Source organism: Lissotriton helveticus, chromosome 7 (genome assembly GCF_964261635.1).
Source record: "Lissotriton helveticus chromosome 7, aLisHel1.1, whole genome shotgun sequence".
NCBI lineage: Eukaryota > Metazoa > Chordata > Amphibia > Caudata > Salamandridae > Lissotriton > Lissotriton helveticus.
Genome location: NC_136068.1, coordinates 59,931,646 through 59,948,330, shown reverse-complemented (window position 1 = coordinate 59,948,330; position 16,685 = coordinate 59,931,646). Strand labels below are relative to the sequence as shown.

The 16,685-nt window shown below is 45.3% G+C and overlaps 1 pseudogene across 2 annotated transcripts in view; it reads right to left on the bottom strand.

Moving 5' to 3' along the window:
- Positions 1–331: 331 nt before the first annotated feature.
- Positions 332–16,685, bottom strand: part of LOC144768035 (epidermal differentiation-specific protein pseudogene) — a 36,468-nt pseudogene continuing 20,114 nt past the window's right edge. Inside the window, exon 4 of one of the 2 annotated variants that reach the window (XR_013598425.1) lies at positions 332–1,403. The product of XR_013598425.1 is annotated as an epidermal differentiation-specific protein pseudogene, transcript variant X2 (transcript). The remainder of the gene's footprint in view (positions 1,404–16,685) is intronic. The other variant, XR_013598424.1, reaches the window with a different exon arrangement.

Below are 16,685 nucleotides of genomic sequence, written 5' to 3'. Positions count from 1 at the left end.
ATTAAGAAACCAATTAGAATACTGAATTAATATAAGTTTAACACCCACTCACAAGAAAATATCGCCTATTAAGGCATTCCACTTGTAGTTGATGCATATACTTTAAAGAAGGGATCCTAGAAATAGGGATTTGTAAAACAATTACATTTTCTGTGATTCAAACAGTAAACTTTGCTCTAGACTCAGTTTACCGCTGGCCCTCTTTTGTTTCTGATTTCATCATGCCTGAAGCTATTTTTTAAAAATGTGTTAAGGAAAATGGCAGCTACAAAAGGATCCTTTACAGGCCTCTCACCCAAAGAACAGTGAATCACTGTTAAAAAGTGGGCACTAATGAGATGGCCATGTGGCTACCATTAAGATTTAGTGATTGGTTGAGAGCGTGCCTCCATGTAGATATTTGTCCCATTCTTGCATCGGTATGTTCCAGTTTCGGTCACAGTCTTAGTTCCCTGGACAGTTTTCACCTCCACTGGTACTGAGATTGTGACCTCCTTGCGCATGAAGTTGACGGTTGCTTTTGTGAATGGCTTGATCCTCACCGGCATGCTCAAATCTGCCTTTTGCTTCACGGTAACTGACTCAGTTTCACCTTTCTTCACTGTAAAGGTGTTGGACAGCTCTGTCTCAATAGAGGCCAGCCCCTTCAAGGTAAATGAGGCACCAACCTTAATTGATGTTGCGTTACTGAATTCAAAACTATGGGAGACAATCTTATCCAACTGTTTGGTGGAAGTGACAGTGAACTGCTGCTCACTCTCTGAAGCATTTGAGTATTCCCAGTAATCAATCTGGATCTTTGTTTCACCCTCTGTCTTCTGCTTGTCCCACAAAATCGTGGCTGTCACTGAGGACTTTCCAGGGCACAGAGGACGCACGTGGGAGACTTGGTCATTCAAACCAACATCATAGTAACTCGCAAGAGCTTCACCAGCCCTAGCTACAATCGACCATCCAGATCTGTTTGGATGTGCATACAGAAGCCACGCTCCTCTCTGGACTCTGTGGGAAGAAATCTTATCATTCATGCTTCCATTATATAGATTGGCCTCTTGATTCAGAACCATCGATGAACCCAAAAAATTGGGATGCTCATAGACTGTGATCTGGGGATCGTTCAGATCATCAGTGATCAGCCTCAGAGAAGATGCCCTGTCATTCATTTCCGCCCATGAATATTCTCCCTCCTCTAGGGCAATGCACCATCCTTGATAGTTTGGATGGTCGTACATTATCCAGGGCTGCCCCACCACTTTCACAGATGTGATGCAGTCTTCAAAGCTGTGGTCTGCCAGACGTGGAACATCATTAGTAAAGGTCTTATAGAGTCCCTTGAAGTCGGGGTGTTCGTAGACAGTGATTGTGTTCATGGTCTTCAGCTATAGGGTTTCCAACAAGTTTCTCTGTAAGAAAAAACAAAAGTCACTCAGTGAGGGAATACCATCAAGGTTGTGTGCAAACTGGTTAATCCCTTCTCAGAGGAAAGGTTTCATGATCCAGGCATTCGTCTGTCTGTATTTGGAAAATGGCTCTCCAGAATAAGGGCTTCATTTTCCAATATTTCAAAGCCCCAAAAGCAAAGATGCTGGCTCCTGTATGTTTTTAGTGTTTAGTTAGAGCCTGTGCAACAAATTTACAAAGGAGATAGGAGACCAAAGAGGTATACAGACTACATTATGGCCAAAGTCAAGATCAAGGATATTGTTAATATTGGTGAATGTGATGTCATTGCATGCCATGATACATGCATGCATAATAAAGACAATACCAGTAAATGCAATGTCAAGGTATACCACAATGTATGCGTGCAGAGCAATGTCAATACCAGTAAAAATAATGTTAATGTACGCTATGACAAATGTACACATAAAATAACGAGAATGTAGGTAAATATGATATCAATGACTGTCATGTTATATGTACATGTAATAATGAACGTATATCATTGATGTCAAATGTAGCCGAGAAGACATCCCAATCAATCCTGAATCAGAGATACATGGTCAGACAGGCCCTGCAACCCAAACTCCGGACTAATAATTGTTAGGTCACTGGTGGGGTTACACTTAGCCCAAAGACAAAAGATCAAACAGAGAAAACCCTAATCATTCCACAGATAGCCAGATACACCTCTAACAGGTCCGAGGAGATTGGACTCAATAAAAAACATTTGGCCAAAGGTGTGCATTAGCAAAATACCACAACATCAGGTGCCACATGTAGTTAGGAACACTCAGCCAATCAGAACACAGCATGCACACCACACACACTGATCACACTCTCCTCATGCCCGACATCTGGAAACATACACACTAGCTCATACTAGCTCTCCACGAAGTCACCTGCATCCCCCTTAGAAGATCGTTGTATTTATGGTTCATGACTAGACCCAGATCTACATGCTTTACAAGAATGTGTAATCATTTTATTGTAGCTCAAGAACTGTATATATTACTCGCCAAAACTTCTGTACATGGAGATTGTCTTCAGACACAACTCTGTTGAGGCTCTCCCGACTGCAGCATTTAATTAATACCGATTTCTTCCTGTTTAGGAAATGCCTCTTGTCTTTTCATTTTTTCAAGGTAAATTCATATCTGGGCATTGATATAACCTGATCAGAGTATCTTAACCAAATTTTCAATCTAAGTCTAATTATGTTTTCTAAACTGAGAAGACTTCATTCACCCACAAACTTCTCTTAAGATGCGTACGGTTGAATGAAAAATGGGGCAGTACTATTTTACGACTGCTCCTATTTTCATCAGGTCTAACTCAATAGATTTTCTGCTCAGGAAACACATCAAGGGCATCTCAATAAGTGCATATCAATGAAACATATAAATATGAAAGTTACAAATAGTAGTGTAATTAAGAAAAAATATTTGTAAATATGAATGTAAAAAATATAAAACCATGTAGAAAGAACAATACATAAACAATTGAAACATCACTTTAACATTATCTATAATATGATATTACACTTAACATATATCACAGAAACACATATCAAATTTAATTAAAAATATAATAAATGCAAAATTAATAAGAATAAAATATGAATGAAAAATTCATAAATTATTTATTTGTTCGAATCATAAATCTTTTAGAAACAAAAAAATAAAAATATATAATAAAAAAATATTAACTCTCCAAATTAAAGAAGAGCGTGGCCTGACAAGATATCCGATCGGACACGTTGAAATCGTGCTCTGTTGCCCCAAGAAAATATCCATCCTAATTTTGCCTGTTTGAGCCCTGGAATAATCGTTGGCTGATGTGCAGAGCCCCAGCTGTACAAAGTGTTCTCAGCTGAGAGGCATGAAATCCTTACAGCGACAACACAGACACTGGGCAGTGATGAGGCCTATTAGGAGGTGCGTCTGAGCCTAGATTTCACGCTGGGACCTCCAAGAGCTATGCTCTGACTGTAGCTGAGCACTACTGCAGCCTGTGACCATATGTAGGCAGTAGTCGTAAAGGTGTGGGAAGCTTGTTCCCCTTATGGAGCAGTGGCCTGGATTGCTGGCTTTTGCGGGGGCCGTACTGGAGCGATACAGAGAGAGTTGCCAGGGCGGTAGCCCTTGTTGGACAGACTGGTTGCAGCCCTGTGATGGAGGTTCTTTCTCCTGAACACTTGTTAACTAAACTGGCTGGTCTCTGGATCAACAGGTGTAAGATGTTGTGTTCCCTCTGGGAGAGCTATGGCACATGAGAATGGCCTGCCCAGGCAGGGATTGAGGTGGGAGTCAGACATTTTTAGATACCTGGGAATCATGGTGGCACACACCTTGGAGGGGCAGTGCCACTATAACATTGAGAAGATGCTGGGGGGGCCTGACACGGTACACCTAGTTTTGGAACACGCTGCTGCTAACAGTAGCAGGGTGGATTGCTGTGGTGGAAATGGTCTTCCTACCCAGATGCCTCTATATAATCTTGAACTCACTGCATACACTTACATGGGACATCTTCAAGGCATTGGATAGCCTATTGATATCTTTAGTTAGGGTAGGAAAAAGAAGGAGAGTTGCACTACTGCTGCTCAAATTGACTTAGTGGAGGGTGCCATGGGGCTGCCTGGCAACATGCGGCATTATGCAGCTAAGCTACAAATTGCTGTGCAATGGGCAGTGGAAGGGGATAACGGGGAGATGTGACTGTTGAGGGCCACATGTGGAGACACTTCGCTAACGGAGCTGCTTATGAGCATCTCCAGAGTAGCTGCAAACATTTCATATATAATCTGACAAACAGCTGAGATTTGGGAGAGGGTGACATGCGGAGTGTTGAAGATACCACCCTTTACACAAGATTTGGGCATTTGGATAGTGCTGCAGTGTTGAGATATTAGTGGGGACATGTCAACTGAATGTTGGAGGGTGGGAGGCTGTGCAACACTGAGAAAGTTGTATCCTGGGAAACAATTCCTTACTTTTGCGAAGGCCTGTGAGGCTTTCTCTTTGGGGAGTGGCCAGTTTCTGCTAAAATTGCAAGCACCGTGCAAGGAAATTTGGGCAGGGTTCCAGGAGATGCCCCAACAGATGGAGACATTGCAGATGGTGCTGACTGTGGGCTCTGCCTGCCACGTAGCCTCTATGTTTCACAAAGCGCTAAAAAAGGATATGGTCAACATTAGCCCCAAGGCCAAAAGGCTTGGATGGGTGAGTTGGTGGGCCCTTTGACAGACGAAAAGTGGCAGACGACATGTGTGCTAGTTAAAAAGCCCTAGTGTAATGCTAGTTGCACGTTGGCACATTTTAAATATGTTCACCGACCATGCCTGACTCCCATTAAGCTAAGTAAAATGAACAAGGGCAAGATTGCAGCTTTCCTGAAGAGAGGGGTGGATGAAGTCTCCTTCTTGCATATGGCTTGGCTATGTGCAACAGTGTGAGCTTTCTGAATGGCAACAGTGATAACAATGAAGACCTTGACAGGGATTACGTAGGAGACACCTCAGTGCAGTGCTTCCTGGGTATAATAAAGCAACCCAGGGGGAAAAAGATGCATTGGAAATTATTACAACTCACACTGGTCCTTACCAAATGATGTACAGCTATGGCATGGTTAGGGTGATAGAACTACCTCACTAACATTATGATGCAGGGACATTGTAGAAAGGGTATTAACAGAAAAGATACATATGGGAGTGCTATGTGGGATGAAAAACTGCAAGAGGATCTGGAGGCATGGGCATCGCTATTGGCAGCCTTTCAGCAAACTGAGAGGAACATGCAGCACCAGGGTCACAAACACAGACCCCCCAGGTGGCACACAACACACTGAAACAGGGATGGGTGGTGCAGAATTAACGGTCCCAAAAGGGCGGCCGTGATAGAGAGGGGGGATAATTGGGATCATCGACATCAAAGGGGTCACTGGTATGATCACAGTCACTGGAACTGAATGTAACATATGTAAAACATGGCGAGGGAAGGGATATGACTCTAAATTGCACAAAATATTGGACTATCAGACGAGTGAATACTGAGATGTTGATGTTGATTTATTGCTTAAGGTTCACAACTGTATACAACAGTGAAATTGGTGAATAAAAAAACATTTTAAAAAACTATCCAAAGTAATATAGAAAGTGCTGGACTTTGAAGGAGTCTTATTTACTATTCCAACTCCAGTATATGCAACAGTAGAATTAGTATTAGACTTTTCAGGCATCACGCTTACTATTCCCACTCAAAAATAAGCATCATTGGGGAAAGTGCCAGATTTTGAAGGTGTAATATTTAGTATACTCACACCAACGTAAGCAAAACAGGGAAAGTTTTGGAGTTTGCAATGGCTAGATTTTCTAATTCCACTCTAATCTCAGCAATATTGGGGATTTTGGACAGGTCAGACTTACTGCTGGACAGTTCCCATTGGAGTAAGGAGGGACGAGTCTGATTTGCATATGGCCGCTCAGAACTGTGGTAGCACAGTGTACAGCTTAACAATGGACTGGAATGGCCGAATAATTATCAGTGTCTTAGATTAATTCCAGCATTACATCCATCACTTTTTTGTATACTTTGATGTGTGTCCCTAAATTGGACGATATGCCCAGACGTGGGTCCTCCTGTGTGCAATGTGTCACTGGAATCAGGTTATACTTGGTGGAGGAATCCTAACTAGAGTGAAACAGGTCCTGGGCTGCTTGTATTCCAGTACAGGAAAGGACCTGGTATGGCAGTTTCGGCCGGACAGTTCCCATTAGAGCTGGGTCAAGACTGCTTGCATATGGCTGGTCCAAAACTGAATTATGTGCAAAATAACAATGGACTGGGAAATGACTCGAGTAATACCACCACAAGTTGGCCCAGGTACACAACCTTGCTCTGCCCTATCCGGCATTTAGTAGCCTTGATAGTGAGGCCTGCTCTCTGCAGAGCCTCCAAAACATACTTCAGATGGACAAGGTGATCCTCCCAAGTGGAGCTAAAGGCAGCTATATCATCAAGATATGCTGCACTATAGGCTTCCAGGCCTGTAAGGACTTTATTCACTAGCCTTTGGAATCTGGCAGGTGCATTGTTCAAACCAAAGGGCATCACAATAAATTGATAATGCCCACTAGGGGTTGAAACTCCTGTTTTTGGCTTGGCATCCTCAGCTAATCTGATTTGCCAATAGCCAGCAGTGAAGTCAAATGTGCTGAAGAACTTGGAGAGGGGTTGGCCTAACGGCTAAGGCGCTCGACCTCGGACCTGGGGATCTGGGTTCGAGTTTCGGTAACGACGCCAATAACCCCCTGTGATTCTGGGCAAATCACTTAATCTCCCCGTGCCTAAAAAAATGAAAGTGTTTCCTCATGTAACGTAACTGGTGCTATGTAAAGTGCTCTGATAACTGATTCGGTTCGGTTCTAGTTCGCGCTATATAAAACTCCCCCCCAAAAAAAAAAAACTTGGCTGAGGCCAAAGTGTCAGTGGGTTTATCTGCCCTAGGAATAGGGTGAGCTTCAGTCCTAGTGACTGCATTGAGCCCCCTGTAGTCCACACAAAACCACATTCCTCTCTTACCAACCTGGGTGTGAGGTTTTGGTACCAAGACCACTGGACTAGCCCAAGGGTTATTTGAGGGCTCAATTACTCCCAACTCCAACATCTTTTAGATCTCAGTCCGGATGCAGTCTCTGCCATGGTCAGGCCGCCTGTAAATCTTATTTGTAACAGGTAGACTTTTATCTGTGTCCACTTTATGGGTACACCAGGTGGTCTGAATAGAAGTCAGAGAGAACATGTGTCTGTATTGATTGAGGACCTTCCTACAATCAATTTATTGCTGGTCAGTGAGGCTGCCTACCAAGACTACACCATCAACTGACCCATCATAAGAGTTCTGTGAGAGGAGGTCAGGGAGTGGATTGCTCTTTTCCTCCTGTCCCTCACTAGTTGCCATGAGCAAGCCCATGTCAGCCCTATCAATGTATGGTTCAAGCCTGTTCACATAAAGCACCCCGTGGGGTCTTCTGGGAGTTCCAAGGTCCACCAAGTAGGTGACCTCTCCCTTTTGCTCAGGAATGGTATGGGGTCCACTCCACTTATCCTAAGAGCTGCCTAGGGGACACAGGCTCCAACACCCAAACCTTCTGCCCTGGCCGATAAACAGTCAGTGCAGCAGGAGAAGTGTGGCTCAATGGTTAGAGCAGGTAGACCTTGATGCAGAGCTCCGGCCAGGGACCAGGGTTCGATTCCCGCCTCGGCGGGTCTCCGGCTCATTAATTCCCCTGACTGGATATTCTCGCCTCAGTGCCTGTTCTGATCATGCGTCCCACGCTGCAACTCTGGGCAATAGCTTGCTTAGTCTCCACAACGGCCCCAAAAGCGCTGGGATGCCTGGCTGCACCTGGGGGGTGCCCAGGAGTGGACATTTCCCAGGAAAGCCAGGAAGGGTTCCTAAGTGGTATACGGACAGCGCCGGGACACCTCCGGTGGAGGTAGCTGTGCGCTTTACAAATTCCGACATTTACATTTACATTTACATTTACATTTTGGTCATGCCAAGATTGTTGTAGTTTTTGACTTGCCTCAAGGTTTTAACTTGCCTTATTCATGTCCTCAGCTATCCTCGAGTGGAGAAGAACTACATAGCCCACTACGTTTTGATTGGGAGGTTTGAGAGGTAACTCCCATCCCTCCTTCACCAAACACAAGGGACCCCTAACTGGATGCCAAACAAAAGTTAAAAAGGGATGTAGCCAACCCTCTTTTGTGGGACCTCTCTGTAGGCAAAGAGAAGGCAAGGCAACAGGACATCACAGTTTTACCTAAGCTTTTCTGGGGGCCCATGATCATGCCCTTGAGGGTTTTGTTGAACCTTTCACCCAACCCATTGCTTTGTGGGTGATAGGGTGTGGCGAACTTGTAGTTCACTCCACACTCGATCCACATTGCAGTGATGTAACTTGACATTAAGTTGGTGCCTCTGTCAGTTAAGACCTCCTTAGGTAAACCCACTCTGGAAAGATTCCCAGGGGGGCCTTGGCTACCACAGGAGCTGTGGTGGTTCTAAGGGGTATAGCCTTTCGATACCTAGTGGCATGGTCCACCACCACTAGAATATAACTGTGTCCATATTCAGTTGGAGAGTTCATGGGACCAATGATATCAATTCCAACCCTCTCAAAGGGAACCCCCACCACAGATAGTGATATGAGGGGGTCCTTTGTAGTACCAAATGACTTACCACTGGCTAGACAGGTGGTACAAGAGCGATAAATCTTATTTGTGTCTTCTGCCATGTGAGGCCACTGAAAGTGAGGGACAAGCCTGTCCCAAATCCTACTTTGGCCTAGGTGACCTGCTAAGGGAATGTCATGTGCTAGGGCGAGTAGGAAGCCACTTAACTTCAGAGGCATGATCAACCTCCTGCTGGCACCAGGCTTGGGGTCTCTACCCTCTGAGTATAGGGGTTCCTCATCCCAATAGATTTTGTGAGATCCACTGACACTCTCAGCAGCCTCAGCAGCAGATTGCTGTCTGAGAAGTTCAAGAGAGGGGAAGGTTTGCTGCTCCAAACTCAAGTCTACCCTGGAAGGGCCCCTGTCTCCAAAACCTCAACCTGACAAAGTTCCAGTTCCTCTGACAGAGTTCCTTCACAGGGATTGAGATCATCTCCTTCAAGAGATTAATCCTCACACTGAGTCTGAGGTGAAGACACAGCCTTATCCCTCCTGCTCCTTCTCTTGGAAGGTCCTTGGTCCAGTGTTCCAGGATCCAAGGTCTGTTACATGGTAGCCAGCTTGGCCTGTGAGTTGGTCACAGCAAACACATCTGCAGTGATGCCCAGCATTGCTGCATGGGTCCTTAATTCTACTTCAACTCAAGCCGAAGTTTCCAAATCATTGCCCAACAAACACTCCATTGGAAGGTCTGAGCTCACCACAACTTTCTTAGCTGCAGTTACCCCTCCCCAGCTGAAATTAACAACTGCCAAGGGATGATCAGTCCTGACATTGTTAGCATTGGTCACTTGGTACATATTTCTACCCGTATGATTTGGTCAGGGCTCACACGATTCTCTATCGCAATAGAGATACTTGCACCTATGTCCCTGTATGCCATGGCCTCCTTACCATTAATCAATGGCTATTGTCTGAATTTGCCCAGTTTACTGGGACTGACAAATAAGGTGGCAAGATCCCTGCCACCATCAAAGACTAGTATAGCCTGAGCTGGAGTTCTGACTAGGCCAGAACCCATCACAGAGCCCAAGGTTAACCCTGCTAATCCCTTTTCCCTGTACCACCACCAGTACTTGTGCTAGGGGGCGCAGTTGCCTTATGGGGGGACAATGGTGATAGGAGGATTTTCCTTGGCTTTTGGACAATCAGCATCTCTTGTTTAATGTGTCTTCTGTTTACAGAGATAACACCAGAGTTTCTTTTTTTGCTTTAACTTTGTTGGATTGTGACTCCCCCCCAGATGCAGGTTATAGGGGTCCTGAGGAAGAATTTTGATCTTTATGCTTGTCATCAACCTTATATGGAGTTTTAGCATCTTGCTTATTTTGGTCACCATCATTGTTCTGGTTTTTCTGGTTCTGACCCACTTATCTGCATTCTTACCCAATTCTTGGGGAGACGTCAGCTCAGAGTCTACCAAGTACTGATGCAACAGCTGATTTTGGCAATTATTAAGGATCTGCTCCCTCATAATCAAATTGTACAATCTTTTAAAATCCTTCACTTTGCTGCCAAGCAACCAGCCTTCCAGTGCCTTAATGGCACTATCCACAAAGTCTACCCAATCCTGATTCTACATCTTCAGGCTTTCTCTAAACTTAATCCTGTGCTGTTTAGTGGTTAGTGGTTAAGCCAAACGCTTTCAATGAGCACACTCTTTGAGATTGAATAGTTGTCAGTATCCTCTTCTCTAACAGTGAGGAGCTTATCTCTACCTTTGTCAGTAAAGAAGAGCCACAGGATGGCTGGCCATGCTCTTGAGAGACCCTCAGAACTTAACAGGCCCTCTCTAAAGCAGTTATACATTTATGGATGTCATCTTCAACATGGTAGGGAGGGCCAATCTTGCTCAGGTTCCTATTGTCTAATGAATGTTCTTTAACTCTAGGGACACTGTTGCTGCTACCATGGGACTATAATCCCAACTTTTTTCTAGGTCACTGGACTTCTAGGGACTCTTTGTCCACAGCCAATAGCTGTTGCCTGAGCCTAAGCCTAGCTTTCTCAAGTTCCAGAAACTGGTACTCCCTGTCATAAGAGTGGTCCCTCTTGCCAGATACAGAAATCCCTACAGACTGTCCTGCGTGATTAGACTCAGCAGAGGGAGATCTTGTTGATCTCCTTGGTAAACTCTACATTCTTCCAGGACGGATGAAGATGGGGCCTTCTTGGCCTTCTCCATCACATCCCTGAAGATCTGAGTTATCCAGGTGGGACCCATCTTGGTCCTCCTAGCCTGGGTTTGAGCCTAGGTCATAAAAGGTGTCACCTCCTGACCTTTCCTCTATCCCTGTGACACCCACTCTCTCTTGTTCATCTGACCAAAGGGTCTTCCTAAGGTCTTCGAGAAGTAACATCTCTATTAGATATTGAGTGTTGGCACTTCTCCCTGTCTTCAGCTCTCTTGAGGCACACTGGGCTTTCAATTCTTGGAAGGAAAGCTCACTGTATCTAGAGGGCAGAGAGCCACTGGCATCTCCTTTAGAAGGCATACTAAGTGTGGTGAGGTGTTGCATCTACTTAACCTAGTAGGAACTAAACCCTAAGTTTAGTAGAGCTTACTTATTCTAAGCTAATATTATATGTACCTAGAGCTTAGTGGTTTTCAGTTAATCAATACCAAGATTTATCTGGTAAAACAATGCAGGCTTGAATCCCAACCGCTGCAGACCAATGTGAAAAGTTGGCCTGGTATCTGCTGTCCACTAATTAAAGTGGGCACCCTGTACCAGTCCAAACAACCCTTAATGTGATTTAAGAGCTCAAGGGTAACCTTGGAAATCTATCCAAGTGGCAGCTATTGAGAGAAGCCTTCAGGCTTAGTCTTGAAGGAATGTTAAGCAGCTTGTTTTACTAGAATGCAATCTTGTATTGGTTAAATGAAAGGAGAACCACTCAGTAGTTATAAAAATATGTATTTATTATTTTAACACACTATCTGCAGATAAATGTAAATGTAGTGTATTTTGTAATGTGCACAGCTGCCCCACCGGGGCGTCCCGGCGCTGTATAACGCTGTGGAACCCTTCCTGGCTCTCCCTGCGAGAAGCCCCTCCTGGGCACCCCAAGGTGAAGCCAGGCATCCCAGTGTTGTAGGGGCTGTTGTGGAGATTAAGCAAGCTGTTGCCCAGAGTTGCAGCATGGGACCCATGATTAGAGTAGGCGCCGAGGCGAGAATTATCGAGTCCGCGGACATTGAGCTCAAGACCCTGCCGCGTCGGGACTTGAACCCTGGTACCGGGCCTGATCTCTGCTTCAGAGTCTGCCGCTCTAACCAGTGAGCCACACTTCTCTACAAAACACACAATACTGTAGCACAGAAACAATCGTAAGTAGCACTAATACACAGTGGGCTCCAGAGGGAGACCAAACCATATTCTAAAATAGTGGTATAAGAACCACAACTCAAGACAAGACAATGTCTTGAGGATGTAGAATCATCAGGACCCCAAGGAACCACCCAAGGTGAGTACGTAGGGACCCCACGGAAGATTTGTGCAGTTTGGGAACATGACCCCGCGCGCCGTATAAATCTATGGGAGATTCACGGTTGCAATTTTAAAGTTAAAAAATCCTTCCCAGTGGATTATGAGGAAGCTCTTTAGATTATAGGGGGATGAAGAGCCACCCCACCCGTGGATACCATAGCACCAGAGATACCAATCCCGGGGAAGGTGGGTGCATAGGGCTGCAGTGGTGTCGGAAGCCGCCGTCGATCTCAATGGAGGACTTTAAGCACATGCCACTGCGGGACATAAGAAAATTGTCCATTGGAATCCAAAGGTGGATCCTTGTCGAAGAGTACCTGAAAGCAGAGAGGACAGAGTCTGGGTCACTCAGATGTGACCTGGGGCTCAGTAGACGAATGTCCACCGATGTTGGGTGCTTCCGGTGAGTTAAGGGGCTTCTTGACCCTGCAGCTACCGGGACCAAGAGACGTCGAGGACAACCAGGAGCCAGATACAATCTGTCCCACAAAGGATGTTAAGTGCTGAGGGGGTCGGTGTCCGGCTGGAGCACCAACAAGCCCTGGCAGCGGCAACCCATAAAGATGGTCAAAAAAGGGTATGGTTCAAACCAACAAGGCCCAGGAAACTCACCAAACACAAGAACGTTGGGACGAGCCTAGAGCAACCAGCAGAGCCCAAGGAAAGCACTGTTGACCCTCAAGAAGACCCACAGGCCGGAGGCACAGGCGTCGCAAGGGAACCTCATGCAGATTTACGAAGCAACAGCCCACAGAGCACTCAGTGTGAGGAGGCCAAAGTTCTTTGGTGGAAATTGTGCCAGAGGACGGGGCTACTCGGAGCCCAGTGCACTTGTTTTGAGAACACCAACAAGCATATTCACTTGTAAAAGTATAAGGTGCAGAGGGGTATGTGTATTGCTGCCCCCACAAAGGATTCTGACCTCAGACTAGGTGAGAGGCCAGCTCAGACCTTGAGGGACATAGAACCCACCTCCTGTTTTGCTGGAGCCTTCGGAGCCTGCATAAGCTCAGGATCAGCAGACCTGTCAGTTGGTGCTTGCTAGTGCAGGGGAGTAAATCCTTAACTCCAAGGGAGATATCTTTGGTTGTCCTTGATGCTGCACAGGTCCTTCATAGAGCCTCCATGGTGCATGAGCACATACGATGTTTCAGACTGAGAGGTAGACAAAGTCAGGCCCTAAATGTAGTCCAGAGTGTCCAGACGGTCGAAGGTCAGTGTTTTTTGGTCAGGATCTTGTCCACATTGAATCTAGGGTCCTACAGCCAAGTCATCACTTTTGTATCCACGATAGAGGGTTGGACAGATTCACAGAACCCTCCCAGGGGAGGGTCAGGACAGTGGGGAAGTTACTTCCATGTCCTTTCTCCAGTTTCGTGCCGGAGCAGGAGCCAACAGCACCCAGGACTGATTTGCAGTAGACTATGCACAGGGACACTAAATGTGCCCCTCATGCAGACTTTTGGTCGCTGGCAAGTGCACTCTCCCAGGCCTAATACACTAAATCATGTCTGGGAGGTTGTCACACCTCCCTGTGACCGGATGCCTATTGTTCTGCCTTCGCCTGCTCAAACTTGGCTCAACAGCAAGAGGGCAGAAATGTGTCTCTGGTCGGCAGCAACCCTTTCGGGCTGCCCCAGACTAGTAAGGTTGGTACCGGGAACATCAGGGACCTCACAAAGCTCGTTTTCTGAGGGGTGGAATCATACCTCCCACAACGGTTGCCAGTGTGGGGTAATGATTTCACAATGTTTGACACCAAATACGATAGGCCTACTTTTAGCCGTTTTAGAGTTGGTCGTCACGTGGTCGCATAGTGCCACTCTATATGTCGGAAATGACTGTAGCACTAACAACCAGGGAAAGTGGAATCCGTGGGCTGCAAGGCTGCCCTGCTCATGCAGTGGCACCCTCTCACTTAGAAGCAACCACCCTGCCTTCAGGAATGTCAAGGTCTGCTAAAGGGGTGACTTATAGGTTTTTCAAGTATAGTAATGCTTAGGTATAGTAAACCTATATCTTACGTAAGTGGTGCATGCACCAACTTACACAGGCTGCAATGGCAGGCCTGTTACGCCATTTTGCATGGCCTGTCATGGGTGGCATAATACATGCTTCAACCCATAGGAGGCCTCTGGGGTACCTATGCCCATGGTACATGGTACCATATACTAGGGACTGACAAGGGTACCCGAGTATCCAATCTAGAGTGTACTAAAGTACATTACATTACATTTTAGGGAGAAAGCAGATAGATTGGGGTCCTGATTAGCAGGATCCCAGTCAGACTAGTCAAAAACAGTGTAACGTGAAGCAAAAAGTGGGGGTAACCATAAAAAGTAGATTCTACTTTCCTACATATTTGCATTTGGAAATATCATCAGACTCAATTTTACATGTGCACAATGATTGTAAAAAGAGATATTTAGGTCAATATGTATGTGCATATTTAGGAGAACTTTATGATCTGAATTACGTGCCTTTACTGAAAAAGGAAGACTTCATGTTGACTCAGTGGTCTACATTAGGGCTTTCGATTCTTGTTCGTGTCATCCTGCTCAAGGAAGGAGACAAATGAAACAAGAATCGAAAAGGTTTGTGTATCTTTTATCAATGTCATTGAGTTAAGCACTTTGGGGCATATTATCAAGGACCTGTGTTAAAATTATCGCCGTTTTATCGGCAGGAAACTGCGATAATGGGCTTGATAATATGCCCTTGTGAATTCCCATAGAAGCCCATGTTAACATCAGAACATGGGCTTCTATGGGAATTAACAAGGGCATATTTTTCAAGCCCATTATCCCAGTTTTATCGGCAGTTTCCTGACGATAAAACAGCGTTAATTTTAACACCGGTCCTTGATAATATGCCCCTTTGTTATGTGTATTGTCGTGTAGAACATGTCTCTTTTTTGTCTAGGTTCACAGGATATTGTTAAATTGATGATATGTATATAGTATATTTATTACATCTTTCCTGCTTCTTACACTATTCTGTCTGCGATACTTTACTTGAGGTCACAAGGCTCAATGTGAAAGGGACATGTTAATATCAGAATTACACCCACAGCCTACCCTGGGCAGTGGAGGCAGCAAAACAATCACCCTGCACAGACCAAACTCTTAGCCTGACTCACAATAAACATTGGGGGGGGGGGTTCTACCTCATACACCTCCAATGAAGATACGTCCCACAGTGCAGACAGTTGAGGCTGAGCAGAAACTGAGTCTTAACATCTAAAACTACACCCCAGACCCCTGTGGGTGATTATTCAGAGTGTTATGAGAAATTATTGACCTGTTCAGCTCAGCTATAGGTGATTGTGTTATACTTGTTTGTGGTTGGACATTACTATGCCCTGCAAGTGGACTTAGGGAAACTTAAGATGGAAACATAAGAGTTTGAAACTTTAAGTTAGAAATGCACATATAGAGGTTTCCAGGCATTGTGTTTCTCAAGTGTTATCAGTGTGTCACACTGTGTCTGAGTTTCACTCCCTTAAGCACTTCCTGCAGTATGTATCAACTGCTTACTATCACTATATGAGTAACTGTGTTCCTGAATTGGAATTAAATATTGTCTTAGCTCCATTGGCTATCACTGGCAAATGTCAGAATTTCACTGCAAAAAATACTATGTGGCAATAATTGGAGGGTATGTAAGTCTTGATGTTGGCCTCTCCATCACTGCAGCTTATCCCAGACACTTTGTGTCTCTTCCAGCACTTCGGCTTGTTTCTTGTGAAGACTGTCAACTACTGCCAGTTACTTGATAAAGTTTGGATCTCCTGCGTTACTTCGGGGTGTGTCTTGTGAAAACCGTGGACTGTGGTGTAGTCTCTTGTAGTGCCAACCTGATTTCTAGTGCTTAGATGGTCTACAGCAGAGCTTCACAACCTTTCAGAAATAGGAGGTTGGAGGGAACTCAAACAGGCTAAGGGCCTTATTTACATCTCGGCAGATGGAATACTCCATCACAGTTATCTTGTTTGCAGTATTATGATCTCCATAGGATATAATGGAATGGTAATACGGGTGATAAGATATCCAACACATTTGTGACAGAGTATTCCACTCTGCAAAGATCTAAATCAGGCCCTAAATTTCCCAAGTACCCTACATCCATGTATGTGCACAGTCAGCAGCCCTACTAGGTACCACGCATTAGGGGTTAGACCAGCTGTCTCCAACCAATAGATCCGAGCTACTTGTAGCTCACAGACACCTTGCAAGTTGCTCGTGTCCTGGTATCTCCTTTCACCCTAGTATAGCCATCCTATATTATTTGGTTCAATCTCCGGACTCTTTGTAGCCTTTGTCCAGCCTCAAATAAACCAGTGGCTCTGATCCTCTTAATTGAGCTGAGCTAGGGCAGGGCTGGCAGAAGCAGTTGATGTCGTTGCTGAAAGCCTGACTGTGGCATGCGCCGTATTAGACAGCCCAACGGGAATCGCGTGCCTCCCTTCTTCAGCTGGGCACCGTGCTTCGACACTGCTCAACCTGTGTGGC